The sequence below is a fragment of the Ictidomys tridecemlineatus genome, chromosome 5, assembly GCF_052094955.1.
Source record: "Ictidomys tridecemlineatus isolate mIctTri1 chromosome 5, mIctTri1.hap1, whole genome shotgun sequence".
Taxonomy (NCBI): domain Eukaryota; kingdom Metazoa; phylum Chordata; class Mammalia; order Rodentia; family Sciuridae; genus Ictidomys; species Ictidomys tridecemlineatus.
Window position 1 is genome coordinate 70726083 of NC_135481.1, and position 25996 is coordinate 70752078.

A 25996-nucleotide genomic window follows, 5' to 3' on the forward strand; every position below is an offset into this window, starting at 1 on the left:
CTTTATCTATGACGAGAGTCTCTTGGAGACAGCATATTATTGATCTTGCTTTTAAATCCAATCTTCCAGTCTGTATCTTTTGATTAATGAATTTAGGCCATTAATGTTCAAGGTTATTATTGAGATATGATCTGTATTTCCAGGCTTTTGGGTTTATTTCTAGTTTTTAATTTGAATTAATTTTTCTTTTGATCAACTATTGCTTTAGTGTAATTCCTCTCATTGCTGGTTTCCCTTTTTTATTTTTATTTTTTCCATTTCTTCTTCATGGAATAGTTTGTTGAGAATGTTTTGTAGTTCAGGCTTTCTAATTGCAAATTCTTTTAACTTTTATTATTAAATTAGGAAGGTTTTTATTTCATCTTCAAATCTGAAGCTTAATTTTGCTGGGTATAGGATTCTTGGTTGGCATCTCTTTTCTTTCAGAGCTTGGTATATGTTATTAGAGGACCTCCTAGCTTTGAGGGTCTGATTTGAGAAATCAGCTGAAATCCAAATTGGTTTCCCCCTATATGGAATCTGATATTTTTATCTCACAGCCTTTAAAATTCTATCCTTATTCTTCATGTTAGGCATTTTCATTATAATGTGCCTTGGTGTAGGTCTTTTGTAATTTTGTATATTTGGGGTCCTATAAGCCCCTTGTTTTTGGTTTTCCATTTCATTCTTTATGTTTGGGAAATTTTCTGATATTTATTTCATTGAAAAGATTCTCATTCCTTTGGTTTGCATCTCCATGCCTTCATCTATTCCAATAAATCTTAAATTTGGTCTTTGCATGTTATCCCTAGTTCTTGTAATTTCTGTGCATTTCTTAACATTTTCTCTCTGTGGTCAACTCTATTTTTTCAAGATTATATATTTTGTTCTTATTGCCTCAGGTTCTGTCTTGCAAGTGGTCTACTCTGTTGGTGATGCTTTCTATTGAATTTTTAATTTGATTTATTGTTTCCTTCATTTTGAGGATTTCTGCTTGGTTTTCTTAACTTTTTCTTTTTCTTTTTTTAGAATCTCTGCCTCTTTATTGAAGTGGTCTTTCACTTCCTGTATTTTCTCTCTGATTTCATTTCTTATACAATCCTTTACTTCACAGATCAGTTTAACTATGGCATTTTAAACTCCTTCTCTGACATTTCTTCCACTGTGGTGTCTATGTATTCTGTTATTGGAGTATCTTGATTTGTTGGGGTGATTTTTTTCCTTTGCATTTTTATGTTGTTTGTGTTTCTATCCATCTAATAATATGGATCTGAGGCAGTAGAATTTCTACCCTGTGGACTTACAGTGTCCCTGAAGGTTTCCAGTACCTCACTGTTTAGGGGCAGACAAATAATAACAATAACCAATATAAACAATATACAGCAATAAACCAATAGTTCCTACTATGACAACTACAATGTTAATTATCACAATAACTATAAATGATATGATCAGTTATTGCCAACAATAAAATAGCAAGTTTGCAAAAGGGTTTATAATTTCAAATGGTAGAGAGGGAGAGAACAGAAGTAATATAGGATGTGATGATTATAAAGAAAGAGTGGAGAAGAAGAAGTAAAAAAATTAAAGGAAGAGGGAAAGAGTGAAATAGAGATTGGCTGTTAGCAGAAGAAAAGAGAGGATAAAAGGACACAGGAGAAAAATATATATATATAAAGTAAAAAATTTTTAATTAAAAATAAAAGAATACAAAACAAAAATATACTAATCAAACCTCCTAATTTACTATAAAACTAATCCATGAAAATAACTAGCTTCAAAAATACTGGATATGAGAACAAAAACAAATATGAATATGTACAAATGTCCATGTGCATTAAGGTCACAATTAAACAGAAAAAAATTTTTTTTTAAATCTTGATGCAAAGTTAGAGAATTCTTTCCATTAGCGTTCAAAAGATATTAAGTTTTGGGCTGGGGTGTGGCTCAGTGGTAGAGCACTTGCCTAGCATGCATGAGGCACTGGGTTTGATCCCCAGCACTACATAAAAAATAATAATAATAAAGGTGTTGTGTCCATCTAAAACTAAAAATATATATTTTTTTATCCTAAAAATTATTTTTAAAAAATTTATCTGGAAAGTGATGCTCCACCCTCTGGATTACTAGAGTAGGAGAGATATTCCCATAGGCAGAGTTCCTGGAGGCAGGGTTTAGGCTTAGGTAGCCTCCAGGGTCTTTGCTCAATGCCAGCTGATCTGGAGATTTTAAATCAGTGCACCTCCAGCACCCAGTATTTGCTGGTCCATTCTGGAAGACTGTACCCCAGGGATCTCCCCTGGATTCCACTCATGTGGTGGGGGATCCAATTCTTAGGTACCACATTTTCTGGTCTCAGGTTCAGTATTCAAACAATCTCTCTTGTTCCTGCCCTTCCAAATTCCCAGCCAGATGTCATCTCTCCTAACAGGTCACTAATTATTATTTTGATGAAAAGAAAACCCTTTTATTAGAATAGGGTGTACCTGAAAATTATAGAATCTTAAGGAGGAAATACTGCTTCAAACAGTAGTTTGAACACTTAGTTAAACACTAAGGACCTCCTTTTAATTTTATCTAATGACTCACATTTTTAAAGTTTTCCTGCATCCAAAGACTCCATTTAGAAAAATCATGATTAATTTTCTTACTCTTCACAAATACATGAAAATAAAAATGTCTCTTTTCCAATGGACTTTAGGAATACTGGACATAGTCCATAGGCCAGTGTGAGCGTGGTATGCTGATAAAGGGTGTGGTTTCTGGAACCAAATGACTAGATTGGATCCTAAAATCCATCACTCACTAGTTATCTCTGCTTGTTTCCTTTAAAATATCATGGAAATAATGAGAGTAACTGCATAAGAGGAGTAAACACCAATATGCACAAAGTCCTTAAACAATGCCTGACATTAACTTCTCATGAACTGTGAACTAATGTATAATTCTGACCTTGTAGTCCTTGCAAGGACTACAATGGAACTAAACTATTTCATGTCTACCTAGGTCACACATCTTTTTTTATATCAATCTTGTCTGAAGGCCATTCATCTACTGAACACGACCAATCAATACAGCATATGTTAACTATCTATTGACACAGCAGTACTGTATAAAAAAACAACCCCAAAACACGGTGACTTAAAACCACAAGCATTTATTTAGTTCATAATAAATAAACACATCAGCAATTTATACTGGACTTTCTGGGGAAATTCTGGGCTTGATTACACTCAATTCAGATGTCTGGAGATCTATTAGGCCTCTGACTTACTAGAGTGACTCCTTCTGATTCGTGTGAATTGCATCCTCCAATAGTCTGGCCCAAGAATATTCTCGTGGTGCTGGCAAAGGTGCAAAAGAAAACAAACTCCAATGTGCATGTCTACTTCAATCCTTTGCTTCTGTCATATCTCCTAATATCCCAGAGGCCAAGGAGTTCACATGGTTCAGTGTAGAGTTAAGGGACGGGGCAGATCCAACCTGCCCACAGTGTAGGCACTATGGAGTCATATGGAAAAAGAATGGATGGAGGGAGTGATGAAGGGTTATGTCATCATTATCACTGTATGCAAAGAATTTCCAAGATCACAAGGCAGCCCTTTGTAAATATCAGACAGATATACTTGGGGCTGAGCCAAACTATCCCTCCATTTAACTCGTCTAATTTGCTCTAGTAAATTCTCTGGAGCTAAAACTCCTATAAGTCTAAGTTTACAAGACATGAAGAACTATTAAAATATTTGATTACATTCTTTATAAATCATATCTTATGCAAACTAAGAAGGAAAAAACATTTGGTTCCTTCTATTGTATTTCATATAACTTGAGAAATGATCCTGCTTATACTATCAATACTCCCCTTAAATCTCAGTACTTCATGTCAAATATGTTCTGATGTTAACTCAATTATTCTGAGTATCATACATCTTTTATTGTGTTTTTTTAAAATAGCATAGGCTCTTTTGCTGCCACATCACATTGTGAATTCATATGAGCTTGCAAACAAATAAAATCCCCAAGTGTTTTTCATAAACTTTAAGGTAATCTCCTCTTCCTATAAATTTCCCATAGACTAGCCCAATAATAGACTTTACTAAGCATATGCTTTAGTTGGCAACAAATCAATAGGGGATCATCATATTTTCCCTGTTACTAATTTGAATTGGCATGGTTATAAACTCAATGATCAGTCTATCCCAAATGTTAGTCCCTGTATCAAGTAGAAATAGAGAATTAATCTGGGTTTACTGTATTTCCCTCAGAGATGATTTACATAATCTTATAAACTTAAAGTTGAAAGGGCAGTTTGACCTACTCTGACCTCCTACCCAATGTAGATAATGTTCAGTAGCCTAGATAGGTGAATCCAGTTAGGGTCTCAAGAACTCCAGGAAAACACCCCTTTTGTGTGACTCCCTTTCCTGGTTATAGGAATACCAGGAAGAGTTTGGGGGTAGGTGGATGCTTTTACCTAGTCCCTTGTAAACCTTTTCAATCTAAAAGTGTTCTCTTATCTATTATCTAATTTTATCTCCTTTAATGCACATACTCATTGATTTCCCAAATTACTTTAATAAGGCACAAAAACTTTAATAATTATGAATGTTTGAAAATACTAATATCTTCATGAGAAAAAAATCAATATATTTACAAAAATCAATATATTTACATCAGAATCTAAATTATCCATAGTATATTCATTCTCAGATAAATTTTTACAAAGTGATATGTAACCAATGGGATATTTGGAAATGCAAAAATTAGTTATAAATGAACTTTATAAACTTCAAAACTTTGGCTAGAGGGGAAAGTAGTGATAGAGTGGATATATTAACATTGGAGAGCCTTGACTGCCCATTAACTAAAAGTGTATAATTAAAATAAGTAAAAAATAAAAATAAAATAAGCAATGTTTTTTGTTGCAATATAGTAACATGTTAAACAACCAATGGGATGACACTGAGAATCAGAAGTGCCATCTCCAGCCAGCCCCTTTTAATAATAAATGAGGAAATGACAGAGTATGTGCTGAAACAAAGAGCCAAATCACTGATAATGAAAATAATAACATTTATAAAGGAGGAAGTATTCACCGATAAATAAGTGCAGCCACTATACTGGTGCACACAGAAAGAAAATATCTCAAATGGAATCTCTCATTTCCAGGCTGTGGATATTTTCCTTGCAGAAAGAAACTATAGTAGAAGACCTCTCCTTTGGTTTGGATTTGCTTTCTTTGTTCTTTTGTGTGAAGGTAAGAATAAGAATTTTCATAACCCAATCAACAAATGGGCCAAGGACCTGAACAGACACTTCTCAGAAGAGGATATACAATCAATCAACAAATATATGGAAAAATGCTCATCATCTCTAGCAATCAGAGAAATGCAAATCAAAACTTCTCTAAGGTATCATCTCACTGCAGTCAGAATGGCAGCTATTATGAAGACAAACAACAATAAATGTTGGCTAGGATGTGGGGAAAAGGCACACTCATACATTGCTGGTTGGATTGCAAATTGGTGCAGCCAATATGGAAAGCAGTATGGAGATTCCTTGGAAATCTGGGAATGGAACCACCATTTGACCCAGCTATCCCTCACCTCAGACCATACGCAAAGGACTTAAAAACAGCATACTACAGGGACACAGCCACATCAATGTTTATAGCAGCACAATTCACAATAGCTAAACTGTGGAGCCAACCTAGATGTCTTTCAGTGGATGAATGGATTTTTAAAAATGTGGCATTTATACACAATGGAATTTTACTCAGCAATAAAAGCGAATAACATTTGCAGGTAAATGGATGGCATTGGAGAAGATAATGCTAAGTGAAGTTAGCCAATCCCAAAAAAATGCCGAATGTTTTCTCTGATATAAGGTGGCTAACTCATAGTGGGGTAGAGAGGGGGAGCATGGGAGGGATAGATGAATTCTAGATAGGGAAGAGGGGTGGAAGGGAAAGGGAGGGGGCAGGGGATTAGCAAAGATGGTGAAATGTGATGGATATCATTATCCAAAGTACATGTATGAAGACACGAATTGGGTGTCAACATACTTTATATACAAACAGAGATATGAAAAATTGTGGTATATATGTGTGATAAGAATTATAATGCAAAAAAAGTACATGTATGAAGACATGAATTGGTGTGAACCTATTTTATATACAAAGATATGCAAAATTGTGCTCTATATGCGTAATAAGAATTATAATGCTTTCCACTGTCGTGTATTTAAAAAAAAATCAATTTAAAAAACTTTAAAAAATGTTTAAAAACATATATTAGCAAACCTCACTGTACTATAAAAAAGAACAATAATTTTCAAATATAAATAAAATTCTCAGTATGTTAAAAATCCTAAGAAAATAATTGTTTTTAGGTTTAAGTTATTAAGCTGTATTCTCTCACTTGTTTACATTACAAATTTAAAAACAAAAACAAACAAAACCCCACATTCCCACAAAGAGAAGGTGAGAAAGTTTTATTTTTCCTACTTAGATTTTCAATACAAGTGAACCACTTTGCTTCTCAAATTATAATCCAGCTTCTTGGATCTATACCAACAAAATGATTGTTCAAACAACTTTACTTACTGTGAAAATTTCATGCTCAAAAAACTTTCCTTTGCTGCTTTTCCAGACAAGCTCCCTTTATAGGACTCCATCCAACATGTATCATCTACGGTCAAAGTGCTTACTATGCTGTACTGTGAATTATTTATCTATATGTCCATCTTCTCTACCAAAATGTGAGCTCCAGTGACATTTTATTCACTTTGTATCTCCAGCATCTAGCACAAAGACCTTATGCATGGCATATGGCTGAAGGACTAAATAAATGGAAGACATTCTACAACAACTTGCATCATTCCCCTCCTTTTATATATATGGTTGGAGGCATAATATCTTTATTTATTTATTTTCCATGTGGTGCTAAGGATCATACCCAGTGCCTCACATATGCTAGGGAAGACCTAGTGAGCCACAACCCCAGCCACATTGACCAACAGTGAACCACAATTCCAGCCCCAATTCCAGCCCCATTCTCCTCCTCTTTACCTCAGCCTCACCTGCCATACAGGCTGACTCTCAGCAACAATTGCATAGGCAAAAAGTTGATTTGATACTCTCTTTTTTTCTTTTCTAAGAGAGAGAGAGAGAGAGAATTTCAATTCGGCGGACACAACATCTTTGTATGTGGTGCTGAGGATCAAACCTGGGCCGCACGCATGCCAGGCGAGCACATTACCGCCTGAGTCACATCCCCAGCCCTTGATACTCTCTTAATAAGATTATCTCTCAAAAAAAAAAAAAAAAAGATTCTCTCTCCTCTTTGCACTATTCTCCCTGACTACAATTACCTACTTTGTGTCCCACTATTGATTATGCTATGATCTCCTTTAAGATGTTCATTAACAATAGCAGAAAGCATTGAACATGGAATATCTTCCATAAGATCCCTGACAAGCAAATGAAAACTCTTTGCATAAGTACTTGGCCTTTCAGTGATAGAAGAATCCCTCCTAAATAAACACATTGATCTTCAGATAACTCAAAGTATCTACCATGCCCCAACACTCTCATTCTTCTACTTCTGCCTCTGAGTCTTCTCAGAATAAATCTAGTTCTTTTTAAATGACAATCTTTCAGCTACGTAAAGACAGAATCAAGTCCATCCAAGTTTCTGTTTTCCATTTTATATACTTTCCATTCTCTCAACTATGCCTCACAGTCTTCTTTAGATATACTCAGGTTGGTCAGCAATTTTCAAAATGTGACACCCAGAATTAAACACAATCCACCAGATATGTTTTGTAAGTAGAGGAGGATTTCATTCCCTTTGTGATAGGACCAATGATTGCATTATGATTTTGTGATGTGGCAGGGGGAGGGGAGCTCACAACTATATCATACTGTCAATTTATTTTAAATTTGCAGTCAACAGTACCCCTAAGATGTTTGCACATTTGCTACATTATGCAAAGGTTGGGCAGTTGTTAGTATGTCACCTTAAAAAAAAAAAAAAAACACTGCACTCTAAAATTAGTGTAAGGAAATTTCTTTAAATTTGACCTTCCATCTCCAACTAATCATTTAGATCATTTAGATGTTAATTATAGTACTCAACATATTAGCTATGTCCCCAAGCTTCATCATTTGCCAATTTAATGAGTATGTCATTTTAATAAAATAATTTGAAATTGTTGCATTCAACATTTCAAAGGCATATTACTAGAAATATACCTTAGGCATTATTTGAACACAGTCTTCAAGTCAGTTACAAATCCAATTTCTACATTTTTAATGTACTATGCCTTGAAAGCATGTTTTTATTTTAGGATGAAATCTTTAAAAGACCAAACCTTGCAAGACCTAGAGAAATTAATTCTAAAGATGAAACTTTAGAGTTGAAAGGAAAGTTTCCTGCCAGGAAAGTTCTATTGTAGTTATCTGTCTATTCATAAGCCTATACTGGCTAATAGTATCCTTACCTGGTTTTTTAATTCCTTATTTCCACAATAGTAACTGAGTTGTCCTGGGTTTATTAAAAGTTTTGAGTAAGACTGATTTGTGGGGGCAGAAATCATCTGATTTTTCTTAAACACAAACCATAATACATATCACTTATGAAAACATCTGTGCCAAACAGCTCCGCATATGAAACCTACAGACTCCAGGTAATTATGAGGCCTGGCAACAATAAGTATTAAAATGATTTCCCCATGTAAAATTGGGAAGAAGTCAGAGCTTCCAGACATTAGGCTTGATTTTTGGCATGCAGAGGTCATATGCTCATCTTCTAAATTCATTTCAGATTCAGGAATTTTATTGCCATTTTTTTAATTCTCCAATGTCACTGACTCTTCCCTAGAATCAACAGCACTGACTCAGTAAAAATGAGGTGAATCATAAGCTATAGTTGTTTTATTTTTAGTGCACAGCACAATCCTGAGGAAGTTGCAGATGTTCAGAGACCAAAAAATTAAAACAAACTAGTAAGGCCAAAATAACATTCCTTTGCACCATAAAGGCAGTGCCTATTGTTGCCTGAATCTTTTTTTAATGCTTTCATTAGTGCATCATAGTTATATATAACAGTAGGGTTCATTTTGACATAATCCTACATGCATGGAATATTATTTGCTCTTTGTCTGCCTATCTCCCTCCCTCTTTTCCTTTCCTCTACTACTGGTCTTCCTTCTATTCATTTATTGTTTTTTTTTTAATTGGTGCTTTACATATATATAAAGGTGGAATTCACTAAGGTATATTCATATATTTACATGGCATAATTTGGTCCATTTCATTCCTCAGTTCCTCCCTTTTCCCATCCCTCCTCCCTCCCCCCAGTCCCCTTTCTCTACTCCACTGATCTTCTATTTTCATTAGCTCCACCTTCCCACATTTTTTTCCCCTTATTTTGCTCTAGTTTCTGCATATGAGAGAAAACCTTTGATCCTGAACTTTCTACATCTGGATTATTTCACTTAATATGATGTTTTCCAGTTCTGTCTGTTATGGTTTAGATTTGAGGTGTTCCCCCAAAAGCTCATGAGACAATGCAAGAAAGTGTAGAGGTAAAATGATCAAGTTATGAGACTCTTAACCTCATTAGTGCATTAATCTCCATAAATGAATTAATTAGGTGATAACTGTACACAGGTAGGGTGTTACTAGAGGAGATGGGTCATTGGGGACATGCCTTTAGGGTATGGTGTCTCTAGTGAGCCAAGCTTGGTCTCGCCACTTAATTGTGGCCATGTCCTGAGCCACCTTCCTCCACTACTCTACTCCACCATAATGTCCTGTCTCACCTCAGGCCCAAAGCCATGGAGCTGGTGATCTATGTACATAAGTACTTGGCCTTTCAGTGATAGAAGAATCCCTCCTAAATAAACACATTGATCTTCAGATAACTCAAAGTATCTACCATGCCCCAACACTCTCATTCTTCTACTTCTGCCTCTGAGTCTTCTCAGAATAAATCTAATTCTTTTTAAATGACAATCTTTCAGCTACGTAAAGACAGAATCAAGTCCATCTCTGAAACCCTGAGCTGGGGTTGTGGCTCAGTGGTAGAGTGGGAGAGCGCTTGCCTACCATATGAAGTAAACTTTTCCTCCTCTAACATTGTCCTTGTCAAGTCTTTTGGTCACAGCAGTGACCACTTACCTTCAAATGCCACAATTATTTCATCTTTCTTTATGGCTGAGTAAAACTCCATTATGTATACATACGACATCTTCTTTATTCCTTCATCTGATGTTAGGCACCTGGGCTGGTTCCCAAACTCAGCTACTACTGTAAATTGCACTGCTATAAACATTAATGTTCCTGTATCACTATAGTATGCTGATTTGAGTTCTTTTGGATAAATACAAGGAATAGGATAGCTGGGTCATATGGTGATTCTATTCCTAATCTTTTGAGGAATCTTCATACTGTTTTTCAAGATGGTTGTACTAATTTGCATCCCACCAACAATGTATTTAAAAAACTATAAACAAATAATTAGCAGAATCATTCTCAGTCAGAATCTGAATTTTTAAAAAATATATTTTTAGTTGTACATGGACACTTTATTTTATTTATGTATTTTTATGTGGGGCTGAGGATCAACCTCGTGTCTTACATGTGCTAGGCAAGCATTCTACCACTGAGCTACAGCCCTAGACCCATAATCTGCATTTTATTTATTTATTTAAATATTTTCAGTTGTCAATGGACCTTAATTTTATTTATTTATATGCAGTGCTGAGAATTGAACCCAGTGCCTCACACATGCTAGGCAAGCGCAAGCGCTCTCCCACTCTACCACTGAGCCACAACCCCAGCCCAGAATCTGCATTTTAAATCAAACACCAGTGGATTAATTCCTATTCACATTAAAGCTTAAGAAACACTTTCAGCATAGACTTTAAGGTCTCTTCTAGCTCTGATCTTCCACAGCCAGAATTCTGTATTTCCATTTAAATAACTAAAACCCGTTAATAAAATAAGTATTATTGAGCCCTGTGTTCCTTTTAAATGAACATAAAAAATTTATGAACTTGTCAAATAATGATGAAAGTGAACAATATATTGATAGTTAACAGATTTATTTGAAGAATATATATTCACTCATTTGTTCATTTGATAAACACTAAATACCTATGTTATTATACTTTGTTTAATTCAGTTTCCCCACCAGTGAAGGTGTTTTTATTACTCTCATTTTAGAGATTGCAAAACAGGTTTACACAAATTAAATAATTTATTCACCCAATATAAACAGGTAAAAACTACACAGGTTGTCCCAGAGCCCTTTCTCCTTCCCTCTACGTTTTGCTACTTATCATAAATAAATTAAAATAAATCAGTTTAAGGGCTGGGGATATAGCTCAGTTGATGGAGGGCTTGCCTAGTATGCACAAGGTGCACAAGGCCCTGGGTACAAACTAGCACCACCAAATTAAAAAAAAATAAACTTTTTAGAAGTTTTTATCACAGTATATTAAATAATAGTATTTAAAAGTTATCAGTTATGATTTCTTCTTGTTGCAGATTTGTTTTTGTTTTTTTGTTTGTTTGTTTGTTTGTTTGTTTTTTACCAGGGATTGAACTCAGGGGCACTTGACCACTGAGCCACATTCACAGCCTTATTTTGTATTTTATTTAGAGACAGGGTCTCACTGAGTTGCTTAGCTCCTCACCATTGCTGAGGCTGTCTTTGAATTTCTGATCCTCCTGTCCTATACTCCTAAGCCTGGGATTACAGTTGTGTGCCACTGCAGATCTTAACAGGGTTAAATGTTCTTGCATTACCTTTGTGAACATCTGTGTATAAAGAAATAAAAATGAGGGCTGGGGTTGTGGCTCAGTGGCAGAGTGCTTGCCTCGCACATGTGAGGCACTGGGCTCAATCCTCAGCACCACAAAAAATAAATAAACAAAATAAAGATATTGTGTCCACGTATAACTAAAAAAAAAATTGAAAAAAAAAGAAATAAAAATGGTTGCAAAATGCACTTTTATTAGAGCCCATAGTATCTGTAAAATGTTGCCTCTCCAGCATATGAAAGATGAGAAGAAACGGCATAAAACTCTGCAAATGTACCTCAGAGGAAGCAAATGTATAAACAAGAGAATAAGAGAAATGTACATATGAAGACACATGAGGAGACTTTCTGTAAGAAATCATAATTTTGTACAAATACAAATTCAATAAAATGAAAGTTTAAACGCAAGAGTATAAAACGAAAGATGGGGGAGAAAAGGTAAATGCAGTCAAGGAAACACTCTCAGATGTAAAACAGTCTTTTTTTTTTTAATTTTTGTTTTAGCTATATAAATGGACCCAATACCTCTATTTTATTTTTTTATTTTTATGTGGTGCTGGAGATTAAACTCAGGGCCTCACACATGCTAGGCAAGCACTCTGCCAGTGAGCCACAACCCCAGCCCCAAACAGTCTTTTAAATCTAATAAATATGTTAAAGAAAAAGGAACAGAAGAGTCAGTGAAAATTCAAATTAATGTGATTGAAGAAAATCATAGTTAAATGAAAACAAGAGGGAGATGAAAGCAACCAGGAAGAAACAGATAGAGATGGACGATTGACAAAAAAAAATGTTATCTCCAAAGGATGGTGAGGAAAAGTGTTCAGAGGTATAGTACTGGAAGATTTTTTTTAATAAGAAAGTGCATACATTTAACAGGAAAAATTGATACTGAATTGTCAACGTTGAAAAACGGCTTTTTTGTTATTATGAATTTAAAAAATTCTTTAGAGACAAAGCAGGGAAAAAAAGCTATTTAAAGGGAGGGAAATTCAAGCTTGTATCAGACTTTAAAAAAAAAACATTTTATTTTAGTTGTGGATGGACACAATATTTTTTATGTGGTGCTGAAGATCGAACCCAGTGCCTCACACATGCGAGGAAAGTGCTCAACCACTGAGCCACAACCCCAGTCCTTGAATCAGACTTTGTACATGTAGTGCTGGAAGAAATAGAAATAGTTACCATATTCTTAGACAAAATATTATACCCACCCATGTTATCGTTCAAATAAAGGGATTCAGGGAATAAATATTTAAGAGTTGTTTTTAAGAGAAAAGAGGAAAAACAAATCCCATCAAGCTCTTAATAAATAAAGTTCAGCTAATCAAGAAATTAATTAAAAACTAGAGAATCCAGAAATGGAGACACATATCTAGTGAGAATAGTGATAAGTCCTTGACTGTGTACTAGAAGCTGCAGTTAAAGAGATAAGTAAGGCACTTCAATCCTCAGGGAACTTAGCATGGAGAATTCAGAGATATCTCTCAGTCTGAATACACTGATGTAAGTGCTACTACAACGGTAGTACAGAGGAAAGAGTGATTCTACATAAGGTACTTAAAACCTGAGATTTGAAAGGAAAGCACCCAAAAGATAGGAGGAAGCTAACAGGACCAAAGGAGAAGCAACGTGCAAAGATTTTGGGATTTGACTTGGCAGGGTAGAGTGACTGTGGTAGGGCACGTGGAAGTGGCAGGAGAAGAGCATGGAAAATCTTAAGCGGCTCATGAAAGGAATTTGTCTTAATCCTATTTGAAGGGTTTAATCTGGGAAATAACTAATTTATGCATTAAAAGTTGGTTGCTAGGGGCTGGAGTGAAGGAGGAGGAAATAGAGAGTTATTGCTCTGTTGGTATAAAGTTTCCAATTATGCAAGATGAATAAATTCTAGTGATTCTATAGGTAATACAGTATCATGCACATAAAATTCTTTTAGGAGGGAAGATCTCAAAGTAAGTATTCTTATTATGAACCACAGCACAGAAAAGGACACAAACTTTTGGAGGTCATGGATGTGTTTATACTGTGATTGTGACGAGGGAATCATGAGTACATGCATATATTGGAACTCATAGATTTTATAAATTACACAGATATACATTTTTATTTTTGCTTATTTGGTATTTCAGTTTTACCTCATTAAAACTTAAAAATCCCCCCTGGTAATAGCTTAAGAAGATTCAAGAAATTGACACAAAATTATTATGTGGTCAGTTGTGTGAGGTTGTTTAGCAATAATTTTGCCCAGAGATAGGACTTAGGCTTTCCTTCTCAACCTACAAATAGGGTGGGCCATAAAGTCAAAAGGGAGCGGGAGACCTGTCTCATTGTGCTCTTTGACACTGTTGTGCCTGTATGTTCTTCTGCATGACAGTTCTGTTTCTTATTCAAGTGAGACTTTGCTTTGGCACTATGATTTCTTTCTTGCCTTTATCTTGGATGCTCTTGTTTGATTTCTGTAGAGCTGCTTCATTTTGTCTTAAGTAGTGGTATCTTTTTCAACTGTTAAAGAGGTAAACACACTGAAAGAATGTGTTATACCCACCAGATTTGTTTTCCTGATTAATTATAATTTTCATGTAATCTTCATTCATGCCACCGCATTCAGTTATTTGTTCTCAAGTAAAAATGTAAGTTTTAAAGAGTAGCAATATTTTAGTATGATGACACAAAGAAATTGAAAGATGATGCTTGCCACCTAGTGGAAATCTGTGAATTCCAATAACTCTTCTGAGTTCTGGCAAACTCCTGAATTAAAGTTAACTATTCACTTTATAAAATTTTTTTAAATTTTTTTATGAAATCTTATTTAAAAATTACATACCTTTTTGTGTACATTTATAAGGGGTACATGTTCTGTAGTACAACAAAATAACAATAATAGTAAAGTTGAATTATCTTCTGAGCAAACAAAATTTACTTTACAGGATAACATATATCATGGTATCTTCAAGTCTGGTTTAAGAGAGAATTTCAAAAGTAAATTAATAAATAAATAACATTCCAAAAGACACATACTTAGCCAGGCACGGTGGAGCATTTTTGTAATCTCAGCAACTCAGGAGGCTGAGGCAGGAGGACCACAAGTTTGAAGGGAGCCTCAGCAACTTAGTGAGACCCCACGCAACTTAGTAAGATACTGTCTCAAAATAAAAAGTAAGGGGCTGAAGTTGTATCTCAGTGTTAGAGTGCTTACCTAGCACCAGTGGGACACTGGTTTCAATCCTTAGCATCACCTAAACACAAATAAATAAAAATAAATAAAGGAGCTGGGCACAGTGCTCATGCCTGTAATCTCAGGAGGCTGAGGCAGGAGGATTGTGAGTTCAAAGCCAGCCTCAGCATAAGCGAGGCACTAAGCAACTCAGTGAGACCCTGTCTCTAAATAAAATACAAAAAAAAAAAAAAAAGAGCTGGGGATGTGGCTCAGTGGTCAAGTGCCCCTGAGTTCAATCTCTAGTACCAAAATACATAAATAAATATTAAATTCTTAAAAATAAATAAATAAAAAGTATAAAAGCAAACTAAAAAGGTTCTTCTCAGCAAAGGAAACAATCAATAACATGATGAGAGAATCTACAGAATAAGAAAGAAATCTTTACCACATGCACCTCAGGTAGAACACTAATCTACAGGATATATAAAGATCTTAGAAAACTTAAACCAAAAAAACAAATAAACCCAATCAATAAATGGGCTAAGGAACTGAACAGACAATCCACAGAAGAAAAAATATGATCAATCAACAAACATAGGAAAAAAGGTTCATCATCTTTAGCAATTAGAGAAATGCAAATCAAAATTACTCTAAGATTTCATCTCACTACTGTCAAAATGGCAATTATCAAGAATACAAACATAATAAGTGTTAGCCAGGATGCAGGGTAAAGGTACACTCATACATTAAAAGTTAATGCAACCACTATTGAAAGCAGCATGGAAATACCTGAGAAAACTTGAAATAGATCCACCATTTGACCCAGCTATCCTAAAGAACTCAAAATCAACATACTACAGTGAGGCAGTCACATCAATGTTTATAGCAGTTCAATTCATAATAGCTAAACTGTGAAACCAAACTAGATGCCCTTCAACAGATGAATGGATTAAGAAAATGTGGTACATATACACAGTGAAATATTACTCAGGCTTAAATAAGAAAGAAATTATGGCATTTGCAGGTAAATGGATGAAACTAGAGAATATCATGCAAAATAAAATAAGCCAATCCCCCCAAAAAGCTGAACGTTTTCTCTGATAAGTAGATACTGATCCATAGTGGGGCTGGGGGACAGAAAAAATGAAGGAACTTTGGTTTGTGTAGAGGGGAGTGAGTGGAGGGTAGGGCTATAGAGATGGGAAGGATGGTAGAATGAGACAGACATTATTACTCTATATACATGTATGATTACACCATCGGAGTAACTCTGCACCATGTACAGCCACAGGAATGAGAAGCTGTGCTCCATTTGTATACAATACATCAAAATGCATTGTACTATAAAATAAATAAATAGTAAAAAGGGCCAGAGATGTAGCTCAGCGATACGGTGCCCCAGGATTTAAAAAAAAAAAAAAAAAGAACCCTAAACAATTTTCTTTTTTTCTTATCAGATTATCATATTTGACAAGTCTTGCTTGGTTTTGGTTTAATATTCCTTTAATCACCATAGATCTAAAAACTCTGAAGTAGACAGAGAAACAAATTATATCCATATCTCAAGAAACAAATTATATTGATAGAGTCATGATCTGTGGCAGTGATGGACAAAATTCTTGGGTCAAAAGGTTAACAAATCTACATTCTACATGTTGAAGAAGGTCCCTGCTCTAAATGGGAGGAAACTTGACAAAGTTATGGGTGATAATTCTTAAGAGAAGATAGTAAGTGGATTTTATAAAAATTATTTGAAAGGACAATGGTTTTAATATAATGGAATAAGAGCTGTGGTGAGGAGTGGAAAAAATGTGCCAGTGAGACAAAGGAGAAATATTTGTGCAAAGAACGTAGGAGACAGCGTTTCCCAGGACACTGTGTCTTTCAAGGCAAAACCTCTGAATGAAACTAGTTTTAATTTTCACTGAGCTGATCTATAACAAAGCTTGTTTTTTTTTTTTTTCCTTTATCTTTCAGGTAGAATCCTTCATAAAACCACAGACATTAAATGAGAAAAGGGTGTGATTAAACAGTTAAAAGTGCCAAGGTGGGTCTATGATACCTATTCATGAAGACTGTTTTTGTCATGCTGGTACTTGCTCCTAGAGGTACCACTCCAATTTTGCAGTGTACAGTGGCTGGGCGTGTCTAACCCTATCATTTGGTGACTCTGACAGGACTCAGCTCATGAGAGATATTTCTATATTCATAGTCATTTGTTGCTTCATGGCCAGGCATCCTCTCTCCATCAGGACCCAGGAACACATCAAAAAATATATAATCTCTACTGAACCAAAGGGGCTAACATGATTTGCCTGCTGACACTTGCCACAAACTCCCCACAGCATCTTATCTCACAAGTACCTTTAATATCATAGATTCTACAAATTGTAGGACTCAAGTGGGAAACTTCTTTTACCACATCATATACCTATTGCTGAGTTCTTCCTACTCTGGATCCCACTTAAAGGTGGAAGCCTTCTGTGTCACCCAGTATAAAGGCTAGAGAAGTATCCCTGCTTATTGTGCTATGCTGCCAGTACAACTCTAATCCCCACCAAGTATTGCACTTCTTTTTAATGTCTTTTACTTTGAGGTTATATTTAAACACATCCCTGATCGATGGACCTTTAAACTATTTATAGTTGTGGCAAGCACTTAAATCTTCATAAGGTTTACTTTCTGTCGGGAACAGCAGATAAATCATTGCTTTGAACTCCCTAGCCCTGGACAGTGAGACACCACTTCTGGGAATATTTCAGGGCAATGGTGCTGAGAGAAATGCTCATTTGCAGGTGGCCATGTTAATGGGGTAGATTCCATGTCTGGCATGGAATTTATGAGTTCCATCGCTTTGAGTTCAAACACCGGCTACCTGGGGGTAGAAGAAATAAGGGTACACTCAATAGCCTTCTCTAGCTGCCTGAAACTGGAGAAGATATTGTGCAGGCAATTCCTGCTCAATCTCACTTTTGTTTACCTTGAAGAAGCTTTCTCACAGTTAATCCTTTTGATGTTTTTGCCTATATAATAAAATATGTAGAGTCTCACTTCTTGTTAGAGATCAGACCCCACCAGGGCTGGTTCACCCACCAAGTCCTGCTTCCACTTATAATTGAGTCTTTGTCTTTATTTCTTATATCTCTTATATCCAATCCCCTCATCAGCCCTAGTCCAGGAAACTAAGGAAATGTCACATGGGTAGTGATAATTTTCCACACTCTGGAGGACATGTCTTACCAGTACCTGCATTGTGCTAGCTATTCCTTGCAGATTCAAACTAATCAATAAAATGTCATCAAAGTAACAGAACCAGTGTAATACCAAATTTCAAAATGGTCCAAATATCTTCAGACAATATTATAACAGAAAGAAGGAGAGCTAAAACAGCCCTGGCACATACCTGCAGGTGAATATTATTCTCCATTCCATGTGAATATAAGATGTTTCCTATCTAATTGGATAGAATATAATATATTTTATGACTCAATAGCCCCATACCACATACTTGAAGCCAACGTAATTTATACAAGCAAATATTTCTCATCAGATACAGTAAGTGCTATCACGGATATTGTTTTGCTGTGCTTGTGATAGTTGATAGCCATTCCCAAAAACCCATTGGATTCTACAGAAACCAAATAAATAATAAGATATGATAGGAACAACCACTCCAGCATCAAACCAGGAGTTGACATACTTGTACTATAAACGACAAAACAGCATCTATTTTTGACTTTTTAGGCCATACAGTCTCTGTGGCAACTACTCATCTCTGCCATTGTAGCACAAAAGCATAGGAATACATAAATAAATGGGCATGGCTATGTTCCAAAATAATTTTTATTTACAAAGATAGATATTAAACTAGATCATTGGATTATGCCATTAGATGGCAAAAGCTATCCAATCTTATTATTTGAATGTACCCACTCTATCCTCCATAAGTCTCAAATGTCTAATACTTTTTACCTACTAGTGCATTCCCCTCTACTCATTTACCCTCCCAAATCACTAAGAGTAAAATCTTACCAATGAGTCACCAGCTTTTTCAGCAGCTTTTGGGATCATCATTTTCTGCTTAGACAGTGAAGGATTCAGTTTGGGTTAGTTTTTGTTTTTTTTGTTTTTTTTTTTTCCTAGTACTAACGATCAAACTAGGCAAGCCCTCTACCACTGAGTTACACTTCCAGCCTTTTTATTTTACTTTAGACAGGATCTCACTAAATTGTTCAAGAAGCCTCAAGCTTTTGGTCCTGCTACCTAAACCTCACAAGCAGCTAAGAATAGAAACGTGTGCCACCATGCCCATTTGAATGATCCAGTTTGAATGATCCATCTAATCAACTCCTTCTTCAGCCAACTCCAAGTACCAACTGTCACAAGTCTGGATTCTCTAGAAGCAGATGAAGATAGTGAGTTTGAGGTACAAAACATTTATTAGGGATCAACACCTATGAAAGAAAAGGAAAGCAAAGTAGGACAGAGGGGGAAAAATGGAACTGTGATGTAGGTCCAAAAGGCCTTGGTCTATATAGCAGAAAGCTCTGGAGTAAGCATTGTCCATTAAAATGTACTGGGCTGGGCCCAGATGACTAGGCCTTTATGCCTTTGCTTCATCCAGTCACCTGCCCAGAGACGGTGTGTTATGGTTGAGATATTAGTTGTCCCCCAAAAGCTCATGCGTGAGACAATGCAAGAAAGTTCAGAGAGGAAATGATCAGGTTATAAGAGCTTTAACCTAATCAGTGTGTGAATCTGCAGATAGGGATTAACTGGGTGGTAACTGTAGGCAGGTAGGGTGTGCCTGAAACAATTAGGTTGTTGTGGGCTAGCCTTTGGGGTATATAATTTGTTCCTGGTCTGAAGAGCTCAGTCCCTGTTCCTGGTGCCACATTCTGATCTGCTTTCCTCCATCATGCTCTTCTACCCCAGTGTTCTGCCTCATTTCTGGCACACAGCAATGGAGTTAGCTGACCTAGACGGAGACCTCTGAAACTGTGAGCCCCAAATAAACTCTTCCTCCTTTGCACTGTTTTTGTCATGCTTTTGGTCTCAGAAATGGAAAAAAAAAAAACTGAGTAAAACAGGGTGAGATTCCAGGTGTAGAGGTTCTCTACAGCTGAGGCTATAAGGGACTGGTGAAACGTTGGAAGAAGAGACCACAAGAGACTGGCTTCATGCAAAACATACAAGGGGATTTTTTTTTTTTTAAAAGAGAGTGAGAGAGGAGAGAGAGAGAGAGAGAGAGAGAGAGAGAGAGAGAGAGAGAGAGAGAGAGAATTTTTAATATTTATTTTTTTTTTTTTAGTTCTCGGCGGACACAACATCTTTGTATGTGGTGCTGAGGATGGAACCCAGGCCACACGCATGCCAGGCGAGCGCACTACCGCTTGAGCCACATCCCCAGCCCAAGGGGATTTTTTATTTAGGATCCAATTCAGCGCGCTGAGACTCTAGGCCCACTCAAGAAGCAAGAGCAGCCCAGAGCCCAGAGCAGGGGTTGAACAATGCTTAAGTACACCTTTTGGGGAGGGAGGGGCACTTTTCATACATCACAGTCTCCTTTAACAAATCACCTTACACCACGGGAAAATCAAACAATAATTCTTAGACTTGATTAGTACATTTATTGGCGGGAACAGGGCTGGCTGGAGTGATAGGTCTTTCCTAAGGAGGGGGTTACATTTAAACTGATTGGTTCGGACCCTGAATATCTACCTGAGGAATTGCACAGGACTCCAAGCCATAATTCAACTAAATGGCCAGTGGGGCTTTGTCCTAACTGCCTCAGGAATTTAACCCATGCTTTGCAGTTTAGAAGCAGGTTTACAATGCCTGATCCTTTACATTTTAACTCAGGCTTTGCAGCTTAGAAACTTTACCCTTTCAAGGCAAACTCTGGAAAGTCCTTACTGAAAGACCTAAGCAATCTCATTCTGCTTGGGACCTCATTTTGCTCTGAAACTTAACCTCTGACTTGTTGTAGTCCTAAAGTCAGGAAAAAAACTACAGAAAAGCTCTATGGAAACAGTTCTCAGAAAAGCCAGAAAAGCCACAGATAGGCCAAGATAACCACATATCTGAAATTCCAGATGGCCTCCACCTAGGTGTGGTGACCAGTATCTAAACTAGAAGCCCTGCAGTTTGGCACGTACTCCCCTTGCGACATCCTCACGGTTTAAACCAGTCAGTTCAAATGAACCCTCTTGTAGTAACCAATCACCCCTACCCAACTTGTTCCCACCAGTGAATGTGCTAATCATGTTTTAGAGTTGTTATTTGATTTTCCCGCAGTGTGTGATGATTTGCTAAGAGATGCTATGATGTATGTGGGGGTCCCTGCCTTCTCCAAAGAGTGTATAAAACTGCTGCAAACCCTGAGCTCGGGGCCTCTCAGCGTCACCTGTTGCTGTGTGTGCACTCGGAAGACCGAGCTAGCTCGCAATAAACACCTCTTTGCTGCTTACATCGATCTTGGGTCTCTGGTGGTCTTTTGGGGGTCCCGAATTCGAGCATAACACCACCCTCATTTCTGGAACCTGTAAATGTTAGCCTATGTAGAAAATAAAAACTTTTCAGATAAGATTAACTTAAAATCTTAAAGGGGGAGAATATCTTGGGTTATTAGGAAAGAGGATAAATCAGAATTAAAGGAGAAGGCAATACGATGATGGAAGCAAAGACTGGAGTGATGTACTTTGAAGATGAAGCGAGGGACCACAAGCCAGGGAGCACACACAGCCACCAGAAACTGAAAAAGCAAGGAATAAGAATCTTCCCTCAGAGCCTCCAGAAGGAACCAGTCCTGCTAATATCTTACTTTTAGCCCAGAGAAACTGATCTTGAACTTCCATGCTCCACACCTATAAAAAGAAACAAATTTTGTTCCTTTAAATTAAAAAGTTTGTGGTAATTTGTTACAGAAGTCATTGGAAATTATTATAACCATAAATCTGGCTGATATATGTCCTTGTTCACTACACCACATTTAGACATAAAGTCTCTGCCTCTGGGTCTTACAGGAGACAGATAAGCTCCACTATGACACTTGTGCCCCAGAACTCACTTTATTGGAAAAAAGAAAAGGAAAGATGAGGAAATATGATTCCATGAGATTAAATACACTCTCTAAGTCATGAAGAATCTGATTCACACTTATTGGCAAGGGGTACTAGTGATTACCTGGAGACTGAGGACAATTGGCAGTACTAGATAGATTCAAATATCAGGAACTCCACTTGAAACCAGATTAGACACTAGAGTCTAAGCTATTACAGGGAGATGAAAGACTAGGTGACATTTGTAAATATCACCTATTGATGAAATAATCTAAAGATCCTTTGCCTTATGCTTCAAGGAACACTAAACCAGGAAATAGCTGCCAAAGACTTGTATAATCCTGAGAATGGAGTATTCTGTAAGATGGCAGCTGTACAAGATCATCAATGGAATTCCTCAAGGCTCATTCTGCCACGCCCTATGTATTTAGGAGACATTGGTCTAACAAATAAAACACAGAGATTTTATCAATAGGTTGGTAACCAAGTTTAATGAAGTCCTGGTTCCCTGAGAAAAACTAGTATCAAATCATATTAAAGTTACGAATGTGGATGAGGCCAAAGAACATATTCTTTTTTTTTTTTAAAGACAGAGAGAGAGAGAGAGAGAGAATTTTTTAATATTTATTTTTTTAGTTATCGGCGGATACAACATCTTTGTTTGTATGTGGTGCTGAGGATCAAACCCTGGCTGCATGCATGCCAGGCGAGCATGCTACCACTTGAGCCACAACCCCAGCCCAACCAAAGAACATATTCTGTAGAATTTCCTTCTTTTAATACTGCTGAGACATATTTGAATGTTCCATATGAATTTAGAAAAGTTTACATTCTATTGTTTAGAAATGTTTATATTAGCTCACTCTCTAAATTTATTTTTTAAATTATTTTGTATTCTTTTACTAATAAAAAATGAGAAACTCCTGTTGAAATTTATTTTTAGGTTCTTTTCTATATGGTTTCACTCCATATAGTTTGAGCCTTTCATACTATTTGCAAGCAACATATTAATTTTTTGTATCTCCTTGAATATTTGATCCTTTTATAATTGTAATATATCCCCTTTTATCCCTGGTGATTTTTCTCTTTCCTACATTTATTTTATTTAATATTAATTTAGCCTGTCCAGAATTTTCTCAATTAGTCTTTGTAAAATAAATTATTTTTCCAGTCTTTTATTTTAAACTTGAATATATCTTTATGTTTCAAATGTATTTCTTGTGTGCAATATATAGTTGACAATATACAACTGATAATAGGTGTGTTTACTTTGCTTTTAATGGAATTATTAGCTATACTTGAGTTTAAACATGCCACCTTTCTATTTGTTTTGTGTTTGTCTAGTATGTTCTTATGTTCTTTGTTTTTAGTGAATTCTTTCTCTGCTTTATTTTAAGTTAAATGTGCTTATAGATTAAACCTATTTGAGTGTGTGTATGAGTATGTGTGTGTGTGTGTGTGTGTACATTTGTGTGTGATTGCTGAGGGCTTATAATATGTATCTTTAGCTGAATGCAATATGTTTTCAAATAACATTTTTTATACCTGTTACACTTAAGGTAAGACCCTCATCACTACACACCATTTTCCATCCTTCAACATTTGTGATTCCTCAAGGATTCCCCTCTCCATTTAGATTAATGTTTTAGAAGGGTTTAAGATAGTCAATGTATTTTCTCAGCCTTTGAAAAATACAGTTTTTTCATCATTTTGTATTTTTTAAATTATTTTATGTTTGTTGTTGTTAGGAAAGTCTGGAACTTGATCTTTTTTCATAGTCCACATATGTTAATTAGTTTATCTTTGTTAGAAATCAATAAGCACAGTCATTCAAAAATTAATTCAAACCAACTAAATAAGAAGTCAACCACCAAGTGTATTTTTTGAATTATTATTTCCCTGATTTGGGGGACCTTCTATAGCATTACTTTCTCTTAAGACATTACAAGATATTGAATATATGTGATGTAATAAAAATATACCACAATTACAGTTTTCTTGTGTGAGTTTTTACCATTAATCATAAATGATAATATATAAATTGGAATAAAGTCAATTGGTCTTCATGTTCTATTTTAAAAATGTATTCAATGACTGATTTTATCATCAAATCTAGATAAAAACACTTTTATCACCAAAAAAAAAGTTGCAAATGTAGAAAAACCAAAAACTCTTCCCTCTAAGTAGCAAATACTCATGTTCCTTCTCTTATTCTGCTAATTCTCATCTTTTTCATCCTCAAAAGAACTTCAGAAAAAAAAATAGATTTGGCTCTGGGGAAGTCAACCTAAGAGAATAGCTATCATGCCAATTATAAAAACCCCAGACTATGATACAAATTTTGAGCTTTTCATTACTTACCTAACTCATGCCAAAGGAGGAGAAAATGTTTAAGACTATTTCATCAGAGGCAAAGGGATCATCTCTCACTTCATCTTCTAAGATAGAGGCCGAAATGTGAGATAAAACTAATATTGGTTCAATTGCCAGTTTAATATATCAGTACATTTATTTCTGGTTCATGTCAAGAAGAATGAAATTATCTTTATGATACACTTGGAACCAAAACATTCTCAATGTTTGAACCCTAGTCATCAGTATGATCTAGGTTTCTGTTTTCAAGGGAAGACAAATGTCTGCAGAAGAAAAATTTCAAAGTCCAAGTAAATAAGTTTTACTTTTTTAAAATTCTATCTCAGGGCCCAGTGTGATGGTGCACACCTGTAATCACAGCAACTCAGGAGGCTGAGGCAATAGGATCACAAATTCAAAGCCAGCCTCAGCAATTTAGCAAAGCCCTCAGCAACTTAGTAAGACCTTGTCTCAAATTTAAAAAAAAAAAGAAAGGGCTGGGTGGTTAAGCACCCCTGAGTTTAATACCCAGGTATGAAAAAATAAAATTTTATTTCCAGCTCCCAAGATTAGATAATTATGAAGAAAACCTAAACAAACACTCTTCTAAAGACTCTTCTTTAAGATGACTCAGGTGGGGAAAATAAATGGAGGAAGGGAGGAAAGGAAGCATGTTAGAGGAGCTTAAAAAAATAAAACAGCAAAAGACAAGCTGAGTTGTAATCTTTTTAACAGCAAAGAGCAGAACTATGCTAACCAGCTATTTGATCATGCAGAAACATGACACTGATTAATACTCTAACTCATCTATTAAACAGGCATAAATCAATCAAAAGAAAAGGTATTTCATACACACACACACAAAAAAAAAAAAACAGATGCTTCATGTCATCTGTTAAAAGCTTTCTATTTTAAGAAGAGTATCCACTCCTACCACTAGGAAAAGGTATACTCTCCTGCCTTAGTCCATTCCCAGAATACGGGTCTCAGCAGGATAAAGAAAGAACATTCAGCTGAGGTTTGAAGATAATGACATCATCTACAAATGTGTGAATAGGTTTATGAGACCCAGAAGGGAGTTTGAGCACTCTGGGACTGTATGACCCATATCCCTGAAGGGACAAGTTCAAGCTGGAGTGATGGTGGGGCGGGGGAAAGGTAAACCAGTTATATAGCTGCAGCTACAGCCAGAACACAGCCCCAAAACAGGGAAGGAGAAAAGAAATTCCCTGATGCCTCCTTACACCCTCTTCACACACCTCAAACGCCTTTCTGGTTTCTCCCATTGCCTGAACCAACAGGAAGCCAGAGGACAAGGAAGTTTACATAATACAGTTTACCAGGATCTCTCTCTAGGGGAAAATAGTGGAGCAGAGAAGGGTGGAAAATATATCTTGAGAAGTTAGGTGGAATCAGAATAATCAGGCATGGAATTCAAATACCTTACCCATTGATGATTAATAACAACAAGTGTAAAGCAACCTATATGCTGTTTACCTGAGCCTCCTAAGATATATGTCCCTGGAGAGTGTCATCTCCCAGATTCAACGGTGTTGGCCAGACATGAGACATGTCTCGGGACTGAGCTGCCAGAACATTTTTGTACCCTTACTTT

The 25996-nt window shown here is 36.1% G+C and overlaps 1 non-coding gene across 1 annotated transcript; it reads left to right on the forward strand.

Moving 5' to 3' along the window:
• Positions 1 to 1915: 1915 nt before the first annotated feature.
• On the forward strand, positions 1916 to 1987 carry Trnaa-agc (transfer RNA alanine (anticodon AGC)). Its single transcript has one exon. It is a non-coding gene; the product is annotated as a tRNA-Ala (tRNA).
• Positions 1988 to 25996: the final 24009 nt, after the last annotated feature.